Source organism: Schistocerca piceifrons, chromosome 3 (genome assembly GCF_021461385.2).
Source record: "Schistocerca piceifrons isolate TAMUIC-IGC-003096 chromosome 3, iqSchPice1.1, whole genome shotgun sequence".
Classification (NCBI taxonomy): Eukaryota; Metazoa; Arthropoda; class Insecta; order Orthoptera; family Acrididae; genus Schistocerca; species Schistocerca piceifrons.
The window spans coordinates 958,995,733-959,009,957 of record NC_060140.1 but is presented as its reverse complement, the minus strand read 5'-3'; the positions used below and the strand labels follow the sequence as shown (position 1 = coordinate 959,009,957).

At 35.6% G+C, this 14,225-nt stretch overlaps 1 protein-coding gene across 1 annotated transcript in view; it reads left to right on the top strand.

Annotated features, from left to right (window-relative positions):
- LOC124787750 (dedicator of cytokinesis protein 1) overlaps positions 1-14,225 on the top strand; it is a 413,210-nt gene that overhangs the window by 316,374 nt on the left and 82,611 nt on the right. The gene's annotated exons all lie outside the window — the stretch shown is intronic.

The window sequence follows — 14,225 nt, the reverse complement described above, 5'->3', positions numbered from 1 at the left end:
ACTGAGTGTCAGTATGCCAAATTTAACATAGCCAATTTTAATACCTTATTCTATGCCAGAGGAATGGGAAACATTGTATAGTGTGCCTTCAAAACTATGACTGACATTTTGCAGACTGATTTGTGTAAAATAATCCAATTCTGTGGCCTTTGTAACTTTTAACAGAAACAAGCTGACATTTAGTTAGGACTCTCTCTATTTTTATATTCAGTGAATGTAAGAACATGCATATATATTTGTGTCTGCAGTGTGTGTGTGTGTGTGTGTGTGTGTGTGTGTGTGTGTGTGTGTGTGTGTGATCTGTGGATTTCAAGTTTGTAATTCTGAATGTAAGTGTAATTTGTTTGAGTCATAATTCACTACCAGTGTCTTTCTTACTCCACATAATTTTGAACGGTGCTTCTGTAAAACATTTTTAATTGATTTGTTGTGCCAAATATTGTTTTGATGCAATTTCTTTCATGAAGCAGTTTCATTCTGAACTAAAAATTAACTGAGTATTTTGAATTTATGATAAGATAATAGTCAGTGTGTTGGTGTTGAGGGACAGGTTTTGATGTATGTTGACAGCTTGTAGTTCTAGTTTTTCAGATGATAGCTACAGTTATATTTTGCTCTTCGTATTACTTGTTAAACTGGTCTGCAGTACTTTTGTGAAACAATATTGCATTGTCTTCATCATCATCATCATCATCATCATCATAATCATAATTTTCCTTGCTGCAGCAGCTGCTGCTACTACTACTACTACTACTATTGGTACTACTAGTAGTAATACTACTACTAATAGTAGTAGTAGTATTAGTAATAGTATTCAGTTACTTGTCATGGAAATAATATGTATTTTACACATTTTTTTACACAGATTATTAATTTACAGACAGCCCTAGTATCACAGAAAGAGGTACTCAGTGGAAGTTTATGTTTATTCTGTTACGTTACCTTTTGTAGAAGATTAGTAACATCTATGTTACTTTTCTTTTTCTTTGGCCATTTATATGTATGTTGTTAGAAGAGGTCTGCATGGAAAAGCAAAATACTGCCTCCATCTGCACCTCTTCTATAAGTTCATTTTCCACTTGTCTTTGATCTGCATTTGTTGATTTTAAAATTTTGTGCAAGACTTCAAGTTGTTCAGTATACCACAGTTCTAATGGCATCTTTGTGTGTCTCCTGGGTTATTCTAGTCTGCTGAAATCCATTCATTTAGATTTGATGCTTTGGTGTGAATTAACAGCTGTATATACTCTAGTAACAATCATATCAAATGTAAACTCATTTCTCTTTGTGGCTGAAAGTAGCATGGAAACTTTTTTTTTGTTAATTTGTGCTTGAGACAAGTTAATTTGAAGAAATTTCGCACTAAATTTTGTTAATTCTGCAGGTACACTATATAAGTTACATTATGTAAAATACTTTTAAACAAAAGAGATTGTTGAAGTACTGAGCTGCTTCAAGAAGTCACATTCTTTGATCACAAGTAATGTAAGTGAATAAAAATCATATGACATATTGAGATTGTCTTTTGACCAAAAAGTAATTTTGGTTATGGACATTCAAAGACATACCTGCCTATGTCTGCATCTATAGATTCCCACATCCATGCAGACCTTTAACTATTGTAAATTGCATGGACATTTTTCTCTATTTTAATTGGTTCCTTGTATCCTACATTACTTTCATCGATTACATGAACATGACAAGAATTTTTGTATGAGCCAGTAATGTTAAGCACTGTCTGCCTGTCACTCATACCTGTAACATAGAAGACTTTCTGAGTTAATGTTGTAGATTTGAAAATTATATTAATGAATTTGTGGACATGAATTTCTTTAAAGTTAAACTGATTCTTCAAGTTTTTCTGTACTTGCTACAGCAATCTTCCCTGCTATTCAAAAATGTCCAGGGCAATGGCAATGTTGTAACTCTTTCATTTCATTATTGCTTTATGATTTCTTACTAAAAAGATACTGTGACAGGGTGACTTAACTGCTACAGCTACAAACTAACAAGTGTTAATCTGTATTTGTTTCGCTTCTTTTGGTGAGGGGAGCGAGAGGGGGGGAGGGGGAGTACACCTAATGCTAAAAGCAATTTTTTAATTCTTCATGCTCAGAACCTATTTGTATCAAAACTAATGAGTAATGTATAACATAATGAAATGCAGATGTAAGAAACTTAGCTTCTTTGATATGTAGTTTATTTGGGCATATAGTAGGAATCATTTTACAACTTCTCTTTTTGTTTTGAAAAAAATTCCTACCACTCTCCTTTCCTAATAAGAAAATTTCTCCACCACTAGTCTTTAATTGACTGTTTCCTTAAGTGCATATTCTTGAATATCTTAAATTATCTCTCTGCAGATGTTATAATTTTGTTCTACAGTGCATATTGGATTCACTATTTTTCTAGCTGAAAACTTTTTTCCTTTCCCTACATATCAGATAGCAAAACTTAAGAATCTGTAAACATTTCCTGTTTCTTATTGCCATATAAGTATCATTCATCACAAGTTTTTCTCTCCTTAAAGTAAAGTAAACCATAGATTCAAAATGCTGATGTAAGTACTCAAAATTAGGAACACGTAATGTAATAAAATAATGCTAATTAGCTATTCATCAGAATTGGATGACCTAAAACACAAGCGGCAGAAACTTATAAACACTGGATCATGGTTTTTGAACTATTGATTCCTTTATTGGAATAAAAAGGCCAGATAGGATAACAGAAATACTTCAGGAGAAAGAGGTCAAAATTGAACTTAGTAGTCAGTTTTAAGGTGTTACTAAACTACATGAAGTGGAACACAAGTATCAGGACTGTGACATGGCATTTTCCGTGTCTCTTATGTAACATTCTGACCTAATTATCTAAGTGACTTTTACCTCTCTCCAACTTTGACATATTTTTTATCTTAACATTGTCATCTCTTCTGTTTTGTCTTTTGTACTTAATTAAGGAACCATGAGAAAACTTAGGGTATGACAAATTTTCCTTTACCAGTCCCATTAGCCTTGCTACACTTAATAGTGCTGATTAACTGGTAGCAAAAGTTCTTGTTCTGTTTGTATCTAGTGGTTTGAAATGAAGCTTACTTTATCTTCCACAAATGTTAATGAGAAACTCATCTGAATTCACAACAGAATGTGAAATAATCATTACTTAGATATTTTATGAAGTGAAGTGTCACGGATATACTGAAACGTGGACAAATCGAGTTATACTGCATTATGGTCAGTTCACACACAACCTTGATGTGACAGTACTGAGATCAATCTGTGCTTCTTTCTGCACATTTAACAATATTCCATTACAATGCCATGGTAACAGTGTTGTTGCCGTCACCTTTATGTGATGGTTGGCTTTCTTGTAGACAATATTTTTCTTTCATGACAATGCTAGTTATGAAGTGTTTGAGATTTCATTTTGTAGTATGTTGTTTCATTTATCATCAGAAATGTGAATGATGAAAATCTTATTGAGCCAGTGTGTAGTATCCCAGGCTGTACAGTTTGTCCGATTCAAAATATATGGGCATGGACTTTAAGAATTCTATCTGAAGCAAACTTGAAGTGGAAATAGAGACAAACTATATGAATCATGTTTGTTTTGTGTTACTACTTATGACTTTATTAAAAGTGACATTTTATGAAGCAAGGTTATTAACATTTTTAAAGTTTATCCATCTGTTTAACCCATTATATTTTAAACTTAAATTTCCTCATAGCTAGGTATTACCTTACCAGTGCAGATACTTAGCATCATAATTGCAATATTCAATGAATATTTCTCTTACACAAAATGCAGGTGTAATAGATTCCTCCTTGAAAATATAAATTTTATATTTATGAACCCACTCCTAAAATTCATTTTTTGACTAAGGTAATTGTATGTATTTGTATTGTATTTCTTAATAAAATTTTGGAGTAAGTAATTTGCTGAATTTGCCAAAATTATGTGATCTGTATGTTCTGGAAAAGCTGAACCCACCTATTGTAAGGCCTAAATTTTTGTTTTAATATCAAAAGTATTTTTTGATGTCCTCCTGGCATGACTAAAATGTAGCTAAAGTGATCCTTATCATCATCTAAATTATCACTTGGATAAAGTTGCACCATGCATCTTTTAAGAGGAAAAACCACCTCAGTTGCAATAATGTATTGAACAGAGCACCTATGTCTTGCAGAATAATTTTTTTCTGGAACATTCAGGTGTAAAATTAAGAACATTGCTTAATTTTGCATTGGACAGTCCCCCACCACACCCTGTGTCTTAATATGAGTTAAGCACTGATGGAATCAGAGAAGGTTGTGTCACTGTCTTATCACAGTTGTGTGTGAACCAACCTTTGATACCGGTACTGTGTACTGATCTTTGAGCAACATTCTTGTATTTTTTCAAAGTATATTCTTCTTCAACTGTTTTAATGGAGTAACAAAATTTCTTGTGTTTTTCTGAGACACCCAGTAACAGTGTAGGAGGTGTCGTTTTACTTGAGAAAACAGAAAATATAAATGTGGATTTTAGTGGTATAACATGCTTTGGACAAGTCTTTCTGAGCCTCTTGTCAACAGTTACAAACATCAGCACTTGCTCATCAATATTTCTGTGCAGTCTTATATACTTATTTTTTAATGTTTTCTTCGGAAACTTAACCCAGTGTAGACGTCAGTACAATGTATTTTTCAGGTATTGTTTCAAAGTACTGTAATAATTATTAATAGACATGTATTATAGGGATATTTGACGCCCAGAAAAGAGAAAATATTATTAAGCACATGAAACCTTTCTTTAGAGTGGTAATGCTAGGGGTTAAGTGTTTGAAAGCAGTAGGCATAAGAAGCTTTTGCTTAAGGAGAGGACTTTAAAAGTATCGGTAAAGGGGAATAATTTTAAATTAACATGACTGTATTCCAGATTCAATAATTACAAAACAGATTAAAAAATACAAGAAGTGTGAAAACAGTTATAAAATTTCAATGAATACCTCCTCTAAATAAACAGAGTACAGAGAAACCATTCTTGTTACAAATAGATTTGCGTTAATGAACAAGAAGAAAATACTAAACAAATTACATGTTTCAGTAGTCTCAAAACTTCGCTTTTCTTTTCCCAGAAAAAAAAAAAAAAAGTGTGTGTGTGTGTGTGTGTGTGTGTGTGTGTGTGTGTGTGTGTGTGTGTGTGTGTGTGTGTGTGTGTGTGGGAGGGGGGGGGGGGGGCAGTGTTACTCTGTTTTCTGCAGCTGAGGCTTAGGAAAAGGGTGAGCCATGGTTCAGGTTATGAGGAAGGGAAATAATAGCCACATAAGAACATCATGTATGGCAAAGAAGTAGTAGAAATAAATATAAGGGACGAGGTATATCCTCCAAAGCTCTCATGTGCCATTTTGTGACTTTCCTTTGTTCATAGTTTCAAGTACCTTTGTTATTTTGGAATTGTGTATCTTCCTTACTGCTCAGCTGTGTATTTATAACATTTCTGCAACCATTTCTTATGTTCCTTCTGCAATCCTGTTAGTTCTGTGGTATTCTTTAGAATTTTCTTTTTACCTAGTCCAGTATGTTTAATTTCCTTCCAGAAGTGGATTGCTAAGTTGAACAACTTAACAACACATTTTGAGAGTTTCTTAAATGAAATTTTGAGACACATTAATCCATTTATTCAGTCACAAGATTAGCTATAATGTTATTATGAGCAAATATATTTCCTGTCCTTTCTTTTTTTAACGTTGTGTATGAAAGATTTGGAAAGTAAGATTATTGTAACAGACATCAGGAGTCTCTGAATGATATAAGCTAGGGGGTTTCATGAAAAGCTATTCTGTCAAAGATGCCAAGTTTTATCTATATGAAATCTGTAATATATTAAAAATATAGAATTTTGAGTTTCCAGTTTTATTCTACTTGCAAGGTCTGCTTCAGTTTATTAATTTTCAGACTGTTGTGTACCTGACTAACAGTGTGTGGGTAGTTTTACTAATGAATGTTGTGAGGATCTGGTGTTGGCATTTGATTTCTTGCTCTTTCCGTATTTTAATATGCTGGAAACAAAACTTATTTAGAATGAGCTATTGTTGCAGCTACTATACTAACTCACCTGAATGAAGAAATTTTCATTAGAAAATGACATATTTTATTTAGACTGGAAATGTTTTAAAACGAAAAATGTATGTGGTATGGTGTATAACTGGATGCATGCAAGTTCAAGTTAGCAATTGAATACAGAAAAACATGTACTGTGAAAATATTGGAATTATGTATTTTATTGAAATTTGGTGCTCAAAGGACAAATTTTGTACCTTTTATATACACTGAGAACTAAATAAACATATCCTTATAAGAAACAAACCCTCTTTCTTTTTTTCATTTCAGAACCTGACTTTACAAGGTTTAAAGGCAAATAGCAAGAAGATACAGAGCATAACCATATGAGTAGCATTTTGTTTTAACAAACTGTTACTCTTTTTAATGTATCTTCAAAAGTTGGTGAAATGGTCATTTGAGTAGTGCAGTACATCTTTTTAACAAGTTATATACAAAAAATAGCATCTTTAATAAGTAAATTGTTACTAACAAGGGGATGGATGATGTCAATGTTTTCCCATTTTTAATTTCTTTTTTGTAAGAGTAAAGCCAGGTTTAGCTGACTGCAACTGGGAGATTGGTTTTGATCACCACAGTGCTTTACTGTATATTAACCTTTGGAGGTGGTGTGCTCTTCTCTTACTCAGATCTTGGAACTGACTTATCCAGAAATGTACAGTGGGACATAACTTTTAACTATGACTTCAAACCCATCTACTTCATCAGTAAATCTGAAACATTGTCAGTCAAGCAAGACATTAAACTAGTTTTTCAAATAATGCTAACACTTGTACCACGCATGAGTGGAGAGGAGGGAGGGGGGGGGGGGGGGGGGGAGAAGCACATGCGCAAGTGGGTGTGGGCGAAGGGGTGCGGGGGGGGGGGGGGGGGGGGGCGTGTCTTGTTGAAATATTGCCTAGTTAATCATTTTCATTTTTGTATAAATTTTTTAGGGAGTGTGGTGGAGAATAAGACACCAGTAAGATAAATAAAGTAGGCCTTTATCAATTAAGAGAACCACATATCCATATACACTTAGTAACATTGGTTGTTAGTGAAAAAAAAATCCTTCATTTGGTTCTAAATTTTACAAAGGTGTTCAGTGCATGTGCTTCTCTCTCCCTCTCCCCCTTCCCCTACTTCTCACCCTATGTGCACAGTGCGTGGATGACAAAACTAATGTGTGCCAGTAGTTTCAGTTACCAAAGATCCATGATGTTACCCTTTTTTTTATTTATAATAATGTTTTGATTCCAACTTTTGACTGTAAGGTCAGAGATGAACTTTCACATGTAGAGAAAAGAGTATGAATGGTTGGAAAAAGGCACACTCACAAGAACATAGCTGAATAGCAAACAAGTCACAGCCTCACATATTTTATAAAATTTTGAGGAAACTGTCATGCATCTAAAAGAATAAATTGTGCAAATCACTGTTTTAGCCATATCCTCATTATTCTCAGTTAATGGTGATATGAAAAAAACTCAAAGTTGAACTATAGTAGAACATCGACTGTAAGGGTAGAGGAAGACAGGAATTGGCTCATTAAAACAGTCATTGATTGAAAATAATTTTCAAAGAAATAAGCCAAGTGTGATGACAAATGAGATTATGCTAATATTGTTAAACTGACATAATTTGTATGACAGTGTTTATGAAAAGTTAGTGGTATACTAATGCAGCAGCTTTGATTTAGGAATATGAATATCTGGTTGGGGCATATGTACCAGCTACATAAGTGTACACCAAATTCTTACTTGCACAATCATTCATATGCCATCAATATGTGCATTTCCTTGTGGTCATGCCACCATTGAATACTGCTGTACACTGAAATAACAAAATCAGCACAGAATAGTTAAATAAAAATTGAAAAACAGAAAGAGAAATGTTAACCTAAATAAACATAGAAACATACATCTTGAAAGGTCTCCATCTAGTGGACATGGATCCTTTCTTCTGGGTCTTTCGTCACACTGAGGCAGTTAACAGCTGTGTTCCATGCATGCTGGACTTGTTGACATTATACTTTTGTCAAGAATGTATTTCCATTAACTTTTCTCTTTCTTTAGTTAAAATTTCTATTTGAGTGCTTTGTGCTGATCATTGTTGTTTCAGTATACCACCAATTCTGTTGTTGGTGAATGTAATGAAACACAGTGAAGTATTTATTTTTATGTAATAAGTATTGGAAATAATGATTACTGATCTATACTGAGATTTAATGTTTCATGTCCTTAAAAGTATTTTGGTTATGTAGTTCAATAATGATCCAGAATTTTAAGAAGTGTAAAATGAAAAGTGCACCCTCCAGAAAATAGAAAAAAGAGCCTTTTTACCCACAGCAGAGTCATGAAATTCTGGAATTATAGTTCCGTCTTTGGTTGTTGTAAATTTAGAGAAAGCTTTAGACAGTCTGAACTATAGTTTTGAAGACAGCAGGGATAAAATATGGGGACTGAAAGGTCATTTACAGTTTGTACAGAAACCAGACTGCAGTTATAAGAGATCAGGGGTATGAGAGGGAAACGGTGGTCAAGAAGGAAGTGAGAGAAATTTGTAGCCTGTCACCTTGTTAGTCAATCTGTACATTGAACAAGCAGTGAAGTAAACCAGGGAGAAACTTGGAAATAGAATAAAAGCGAAAAATTTATGGTTCACCGATGGCATTGTAATTCAGTCAGAGGTGGCTAAGGACTTAGAAGAGCAGTTGAATGGATGGATAATATCTTGAAAAGATGAACATAAATAAAAGCAAAACAATGGTAATGGAATGTAGCCAAAACGAGTAAGGTGATGCCAAGGGAATTAGATCAGTAAAGCCACACTAAAAGTAGTAGAAGAGTTTTACTATTTTGACAGCAAAATAACTGATACTAGTCAAAATAGAGAAGACTTAAAATTTAGACTGGCTATTTCAAGAAAAGAATTTCTGAAGAAGAGAAATTTGTTAATATTTTATATATACTTAGGTGTTAGGAAGTCTTTTCCTAAGGTATTTTTCTGGATGTAGCCTTTTACAGAAGTGTAATGTGCACAATAGGCTAATCAGACAACAGGAAAATAAAAGTTTTTAATCTGTTGTGCTACAAAAGAATGCTGAAGATTAGATGAGTAGATTGCATAACAAATGAAGGGGTACTGGATCAATTGGGAGAAAACAATCTTGAGGCATCAAGGAATTGTCATTTTGGTAGTAGATGAAAGTGTGGGGTATTAGATATGTTAAATGCAATTAGCAGGTTTAATTGGATGTAGGCTGCAGTAGTTATGCAGAGAAGAAGTGGTTTGCACAGCATGGAGAGCTGCAACAGTCCGGTCCTCGGATTGAAGAACACAACTACAGGTATACTATATTGAAGGAAAGAAACGTGGCAAGGCCAATATTTTATTAATATGACACACGTGGTATTTGAAAGCACACCAGTTAATAATGCAATGTGAAAGAAAAGGCAGTAGACTCATAGGAGAAAGTGAATAGAAAATGAGCATAATGGTAACGAAAGAAATGTAAGTAGAATGTATTTCCAGAATGAATCTTTTTCACTCTTCAGCAATGTGTGCACTTTCTATATATTTTTTGAAGCTTAAAACTGTATGTGAGAATGGGACTCATACACAGAACCATGCCTTTTGCAGGCAATATTCTTACTGATGGAGCTATCCAGGCACAGATCATGGACTGCTTTCATACAGTTAGAAATTGACATGGAGTATGAAGAAGGTTAGTAAATTAAAAAGAAAGAAAAATCAGTGCATGAAATGTTTGAGAAATGGTGGGGATGGGAGGGTGGGGGGGGGGGGGGGGAGGGGACTTCATAGTAAAAATCAATTGAAAGTTTCAGTGCCCATTGTTGTGATTATGTCATGTAGGACACATGTGCTGGAAATGCACAACTGGAATTTATTCTTCATCACTTGCTTGGCTTGTGTCATTCTTAGTCTGTTTTTTACTTTCTTATCAGTTTTCCACTGTTCGTGTCTTTGATCCTTTTCATATTGCTACACTCTTCTTTTAATATCTGTATTTTCCTGTGTCCACATTCTCTCTATACAAACATCTCTCTTCTTCCTAAGTCAAATTCATTCACCAGTAATGTTCCTCATATTGTAATTTAACAACGAAAATAATCAATTTTTGACAGTATAATGTCAGTAGATAGATAAAAAAATGTATTCACTAAGCAGCGGCAGGAGAACACACACTTTTAAAAAAATGTTTTATTTATGCAAGCTTTTGGAGCCAGTGCCTCCTTCTCTTGGCAGAATGGTCGAAGTGGAAAGAAGAAGGGTGAAGGAAAAGGGTCGGAGAGGTTTAGGAAAAGGGGTAGAGTTCGGAAAAGTTGCCCAGAACCCCAGGTCATGAGAGACTTCAGTACGGGACGAGAAGGAAAGACTGATTGTTGGGGTGTCCCCAACAATCAGTCTTTCCTTCTCATCCCATCCAGTTAGTCCCCCATGACCTGGGCTTCAAGATGAATCTCCTCCCGGTGACTCTACCCCTTTTCCTAAACTTCTCCAGTCCTTTTTCTTCACATCTCTTCCTTCCCCTCAACCCTTCTGTTGGAAGAAGGAGCCACTGGCTCCAAATGCTTGCGTAAGTAAAACCTTTCTTTTATGTGTGTGTTCTCCTGACGCCACTTGGTGAGTAAATTTTTTATCTATTCAATTATACCATATTATTTAATTGGATAGATAAAAAATCTACTCACCAAGCGGCAGCAGAACACACACATAAAAGACTGTTGTGTCTGGCAAGCTTTTGGAGCCAATGCCTCCTTCAGGCAGAAAGGTTGAAGGGGAAGGAAGAAGGGTGAGGAAAAGGACTGGAGAGGTCAAGGAAAAGGGGTAGAATTGGGGAAAGTCACACAGAACTGTGGGTCAGGGGAGACTTATCATACAGGATGAGAAGGAAAGACTGATTGCTGGGACTGCATCGGACAAGATTTGAAAACCTAAGAGCTTAAAGGTGCAAGACAGAATAATATGCAAGACAGAGATTACTGCTTAAACATTATACATGAGTTAATAAGAGTGAACAGCTAAGTGCATTGTACGTAACAGACATAGGAGGGGGGGAGTGAAAAATAAACGGGAAATACAATGAAAGATATATAAAAATATAATGTGAAGAAATGCTGAGATGGAAGAAATTAATGTAAATTAAGGTCAGGTGGGTGGCGAGAACCAAGGACATGTAGCGCAAGTTCCCACCTGCGGAGTTCTGAGAAACTGGTGTCTGACGGAAGAATCCAGATGGTGCATGCGGTGAAACAGGCACCGAGGTCACAAATGTTATGTTGTAGAGCATGCTCTGCAACAAGATATTGCAAGTTGCCAGTATACACCCTCTGCCTATGCCCATTCATCCTAATTGATAATTTGGTGGTACTCATGCCGATGTAGAAGGCTGAACAGTGTTTACATAATAGCTGATATGTGACAGGTGTCATTTCGCAAGTGGCTCTCCCTTTGACAGTACATGTTTTGCCAGTTACAGGGGTATTATAGGTGGTGGCAGGAGGGTGCATAGGGCAAGTCTTGCAGTGGGGACGGTCACAGGGGTTGGGCCATAGGGCAGGGTGATGGGTGCAGAAGGAGCATAGATCCCGACAAGAATATTGTGGAGATTGGGAGGGCAATGGATAGCTACTCTAGGTGTCGTGGGCAAAATTTCAGACAGATTGGATCTCATTTCAGGGCATGATTTTAGGAAGTAATGGCCCTGTCGAAATAGCTGGTTAACACATTCCAGACGAGGATAATACTGAGTCACTAACGGTGTGCTTCGAAGCTATTATGTGGAGGAATCAGCAGTACCATGATTGGATGTGATGGCCTGGGAAATCTGCTTTTTAACTAGGCTGGTGGGGTAATTACGTGCAGTGAAGGCTGAGGCGAGAATGGTGGTGTATTGCTGTAAAGAGTGTGCATTCGAACAAATACATTTGCCTCGGATGCCGAGGCTGTATGTGAGGGAATGTTTGACATCATAGTGTAATTTGTTTATCGTTCCAGCTCTCCCATCATCTTTGTATTTTATAACTGCACTGTTCTATTCATTCTTTTACTTTATCTTATCATATTGCACTTTCCTTTGACTTGTTGCATGTACTTAAATCCCTTGTGTCAGTTTTCAGTGCATTTGACTTAGTGGACAATCCAATTTGTTTCGTTGCTGGCATCTTTTGCGTTATTGGAGATTGTCTACATTTTGCTATATATTTTTAGCGTGGAGGGAAAAAAGAAGTCTGTTAAGAGAGTAAAATTTTTTTAAATAGATGGAATCATTTTTGACCTGGTGTGACTGCATGATAAACTGTTTGTAATTTACAAATGAGTGATGGCGTTCTGAAAGAACTGAAACTTTGAAACCTACCTCTCTCTCTCTCTCTCTCTCTCTCTCTCTCTCTCTCTCTCTCTCTCCCTCCCCCCCCTCTCCCTCCACACACACACACACACACACACACACACACACACACACACACACACACACACATATGACCACAGACTCTTGGCTGTTGAAAGAGTTGGGCTTCAACAGCCAGAGACTGTGTGTGTGTGTGTGTGTGTGTGTGTGTGTGTGTGTGTGTGTGTGTTTTCAATGAAGGCTGTGTTGGCCAAAGTTCACTTTCTGACAGCCTTTTTGTTTTGCCTATCTGCAAGTCCACACCTCTTCTGTATATGTATGGTGAATAGCAACTAACCTTTTCATAAAATTGTTACATTTCATCATTCATTTTCCATTGTTTGATAAAATTCTTGAATTCTTTTATCTCCAATCAGTACCTTTTCTGTAGTTACTTGATCTACTTATCTAATCCTCAGCAGTCCTCTCTAACCCGACATTTCAAAATCTTATACTCTCTCTGTTTCCGAACTGTTTATTGTCCACATTTCCTTCTATGGATGCTACTTTGCAGACAAATACATTCAGAAGAAGCTTCTTAACATTTAAAATTATACTTGATGGTACATATTTACAATGGAGAAAAGAGCAGCAAGTTGTCATGAAAGCCATCATTTTATTACAGCAAACTTCCATTTCAACTATTACACAGTCATCTTCAATACGTATAACAGCAGGTGACATTAATCCAAAGTTATACTTTGGACTAATACCACCTATTGTTATATGTACTGAAGATGACTATGTAATAGTTGAAATCTAGATCTACTGTAATAAAATGACAGATTTGTGATGGATTGCTGTCCTTTCTCCATTGTCTATATTCAATGATGGCTGCATGCAGCCAGATCATATTTATTCCAATTTAGGTAATGTATTTTTACTTATTTAGAAAATCTGTTTTTAATATTGCAGCTCTGCATTTTATATCCTCTTTACTTCTGCCATCATCAGTTATTTTGTTTCTAAAATACTAAAACTCTTTATTGCCCTTAGTCTCATTACCTAACATTATTAGTTCAGAATGGCATTAATTAATATGACATTATTTCATTATTTGTGTTTTACTTCCATTGAAGTTTCTCTTATACCCACTTTCAAGACAGAATCTGTTTTGTTTTGTTGCTCTTCGAAGTCCCTTGCTGTCTCTGGCAGAATTACTGTGTCATCTAGAAACCTCGAAGTTTTCATTTCTTCTCCCTGAACTTCAAGTTTCTATCCAAATGTCTCCTTGGTTTCCTTTACTATTTGCTTGAGGTACAGGTTGACTAACATGAGGGATTGACTACAACCCTCTGTCACTTCTTTCTCAACTACTGTCTCCCTTTCATTGCCAGACTCTTATAACTTCAATCTGGCTTCTGTACACATTGAAGATAATCATTCACTCCTTGTATTTTATCCACTCAGCCTCTAGAATTTCAAAGTGTGTTTTCCAGTCCACTTAGTCAAAAGGTTATTGCTAAATCTGCAAATGCTCTAAATGTAAGTTTTCCTTTTTTGGCCTTTTTCTAAGAGAAGATGTAGGGTCAGCATTGCCTCACATATTCCTATAGTTTTTCTGGAATGTAAACTAATCTTCCAATGGGTCAGCTTCTACCAATCAACCATTCTCCCGAAAATAATTTGTATTAGTATTGAAACTTCCTGGCAGACATACATTCTGGAAACATACCCCAGGCTGTGGCTAAGCCATGTCTCCACACAATATCCTTTCTTTCAGGAGTGCTAGT